Source organism: Bidens hawaiensis, unplaced genomic scaffold (genome assembly GCF_021521415.1).
Source record: "Bidens hawaiensis isolate Kalapana, Puna unplaced genomic scaffold, B.hawaiensis_p1.1 tig00000001_1, whole genome shotgun sequence".
NCBI lineage: Eukaryota > Viridiplantae > Streptophyta > Magnoliopsida > Asterales > Asteraceae > Bidens > Bidens hawaiensis.
Window position 1 is genome coordinate 5,867,465 of NW_027491014.1, and position 4,032 is coordinate 5,871,496.

Genomic DNA, 4,032 nt, shown 5'->3' on the forward strand with positions numbered 1-4,032 from the left:
GAAAAATCGCTAAAGCAAGCTGTTAAGTGCTGAAACGAGCTAAAAATCGCTTAAACGAGCAATTTGATGCTAAAACGAACTGAAAAATCGATTAAACGAGCTGTTACGTGCTGAAATGAACTAAAAAATCGCTTAAACAAGCTGTTACGTGCTAAAACGAACTAAAAAGTTACTTAAACGAGTTGTTACGCGCTGAAAGGAACTGAAAAATCGCTTAAACGAGCTGTTACGCGCTGAAACGAACTGAAAAATCGCTTAAACGAGCTGTTACGCGCTGAAAAGAACTGAAAAATCATTTAAACGAGCTGTTTCGTGCTGAAACGAACTAAAAAATCGCTTAAACGAGCTGTTAAGCGCTGAAACGAACTGAAAAATCGCATAAAGGAGCTGTTACGCGATGAAACGAACTGAAAAATTGCTTAAACGAGCTGTTATGTGATGAAATGAACTGAAAAATCGCTTAAACGAGCTGTTACGCAATGAAACGAACAGAAAAATCGCTTAAACGAGTTGTTACGCGCTGAAACGAACTGAAAAATCGCTTAAACGAGCTGTTACGCGCTGAAACGAACTGAAAAATCGCTTAAACGAGCTGTTATGCGCTGAAAAGAACTGAAAAATCCTTTAAACGAGCTGTTACGCGATGAAATGAACTAAAAAATCGCTAAAACGAGCTGTTAAGCGCTGAAACGAACTGAAAAATCGCTTAAACGAGCTGTTACGCGATGAAACGAACTGAAAAATTGCTTAAACGAGCTGTTACGCAATGAAACGAACTGAAAAATCGCTTAAACGAGTTGTTACGCGCTGAAACGAACTGAAAAATCGCTTAAAAGAGCTGTTACGCGCTGAAAAGAACTGAAAAATCATTTAAACGAGCTGTTACGAGATGAAACGAACTAAAAAATCGCTAAAACGAGCTGTTACGCGCTGAAACGAACTGAAAAATCGCTTAAACGAGCTGTTACGCGATGAAAAAAACTGAAAAATCGCTTAAAGAGCTGTTACGCGATGAAACGAACTAAAAAATCGCTAAAACGAGCTGTTACGCGCTGTAACGAACTGAAAAATTGCTTAAACGAGCTGTTACACGATGAAACGAACTGAAAAATCGCTTAAACGAGCTGTTACGCGCTGAAACGAATTGAAAAATCGCTTAAACGAGCTGTTACGCGCGGAAACGAACTGAAAAATCGCTTAAACGAGTTGTTACACGCGAAAACGAATTTTAAAATCGCTTAAATGAGCTGTTACGCGCTGAAACGAACTGAAAAATCGCTTAAACGAGCTGTTACGCACTGAAACGAACTGAAAAATCGTTTTAAACGAGCTGTTACACGCTGAAACGAATTGAAAAATCGCTTAAATGAGCTGTTACGCGATGAAACGAACTGAAAAATCGCTTAAACGAGCTGTTAAGCGCTGAAACAAACTGAAAAATCGCTTAAACGAGCTGTTACGCGCTGAAACAAACTGAAAAATCACTTAAACGAGCTGTTACGCGCTGAAACGAACTGAAAAATCACTTAAACGAGCTATTACGCGTTGAAACGAACTGAAAAATCGCTTAAACGAGCTGTTACGCGCTGAAACGAACTGAAAAATCGCTTAAGCGAGCTGTTATGTGCTTAAACGAACTGAAAAATCGCTTAAACGAGCTGTTACGCGCTGAAACGAACTAAAAAATCGCTTAAAAGAGTTTTGACCCAAACCCGTTTTGACCCGTTCCAACCTTGACCCGTTATAACCCGAACCTGTTGACCCTAACCCGTTCCGACCCGAACCAAAACAACCCTTTTTTTAAGTGACCCGTTTTGACCCTAACCCGTTTCGACCCTAACCCGTTTCAACCCTAACCCGTTCCGACCCATGACCCGTTTTGACCCAACCCAACCCATTTTCCACCTCTAACTTATACTATTTTATTACTCAATAAACAATATCTAGTTGTCACATGTGGACGTAGATAAGTCTAGACCGAACCACATTAAACGCTCATGTTCGTTTACTTGTTTCTGTGTTTGTGTGTGCGTTAATCCTAACATAAACCAGGTATGTTTAATAAACTAAATGCCCACCGGTTCAACTTTTTTACGTCTTCCATTTGTTTAGGATGGCACCCTTAATTTGGCGAACTAACATATAGAATGTCTATGTTCTGATCTTTCTTTAATCCATGTGGCACTTTAGCGAACTAGAAAGGAAATTTAGGTTCTTGGAAGGTATACAAATAGGTCTTCCGCGATTTGAGAATTATAAATGTAAATGGTCAATTTCATTACTGCATGTAATACTTATTTTATTCTGTTAATCTTCAATAGAATGGTAATTTCACATATAGAATATCAAATATTGTTTACAAAGAAATATTTTATAGATTTGTGAATAGCAACTTTAAGTTACCTATGCATTTATTCCAATTTTCGAAAGTATTAAGTCCCGTGTAATACATGTGTTTTTAAGCCAGTCTAGCTGAAGAAACACTAAATGGCCCCAGCAGATTATGGCTAATCTTAGGGTCAAGTAGATGTTTCCCAGGAGGGTTAGGTCCAGCAAAGATGGTTATTCTTCTCGACCTGAGAAGGGGGGGTTCCTCCTTGTGACCACCCTCCGGCGTGAGAATCAGACTAGATTGCTCTGAATATAAGTGTAAATAGAGAGAAATAGCTAGAGAGAAGATGATGATACCGTTCCAAGGTGTTGGAGTATTTATAGCCGAATGTAGGTTTCCAAGCAGGTACGGCCAGCTGTATAATATTCCTTTTCCACCAACTACGGGCTATGTTCGTGCCACGATGGGAGTTGGTGGGTAGGCAGCGGCTGATAGTGACATTTTGTACTGGAGCGTGCTGCTCCTCGTACTATTGTCGGTGAGCTGTCACCCTGTGATTGGTTCATGGGTTGCTTTTGCCAGATCTTGTCTATTTGTCCACACCTTGATAGGTATAGTACAAAAGATCTTCTAGAAGCGTACGGACTGGCTCTTTTGGGCGGGAATATTCCCGCCCTGCTCATTCCTTCTTCAGGTGACATTACTGAAGTATAAGAGTTAGTGCCTTATGCGTGTAGCCTTACTGTTAGTGCGGGTAGCCTTCCTTCTTGGCTTGTATCTGCAGCTGTGGGAACAGGCAGGGTACTTTACCAAGGGAGGCTTTTCTGCGGGAACAGCTGGCTTACTGCGTGCAAGGTCTTCATCTCTCTGAGCATGGTGGGTCCTGCGGATCCAGTTGGTCTTTGCGCAAACGTCCCTCTTCAAGGTGAGTCTTGCGGGTCCAACATGGCTTTGCTGGGACCTACCTCTTCAAGTCCCCCCAGTCCATTGTTCTTCTCATGAATTGTTAATAAGTGAGGGGAACTTTTGGACTTTAAGCAAGGGGTTTTGAAAAGGGTTTTTCGTTTCTTAAGGTTTTCCGTGGGGATTCTTCCCGCAGTTTTCCTAATGTCACTTGCAGAAATTCCCGACTTTTCTGCCTGATCTTTGGGTATGATACGGGTAGGTGTGTAACCTCCTCGCAAGTCGGGAGCGTTAAGTTTCACTTGTGTGGATTCTCCACGAGGTTTTGGTAGTTTGACATAGTGATCAGTTATGTTAAACAACCAATTCCACCTTGAAGCTTCAAACAATCTAGTTCTCAAAGTTCCCGCCATGCGGGGGTGCTATTTCTCTTTCCGCAAGCATGGCCCATAAGATCCTTCTTGGTTTCAATTCCCTGCAGGTGCTAAGTATGTGAAGGGTTTCGCCTTGACACTGTACCCGCACTTGTCTTATGGTTCCTTGCTTTCCAAGGTATTCTTGGCTTCAATTCCCTGCAAGTGCTAAGTATGTGAAGGGTTTCGCCTTGACACTGTACCCTCACTTGTCTTACGGTTTCTTGTTTTCCAAGGTAAGGGGGTATATTCCCTCTTATTTTTGAATCTTTTTGAATCTTTTTGGAATTCGGAGAGTTGGTGAAAGGATAAGGACAGTCCAAACGGTCTTCTGACGGTTTCAGGACGTGCAGGAAGTTATGACGACGTGACAGCATGTGGTCA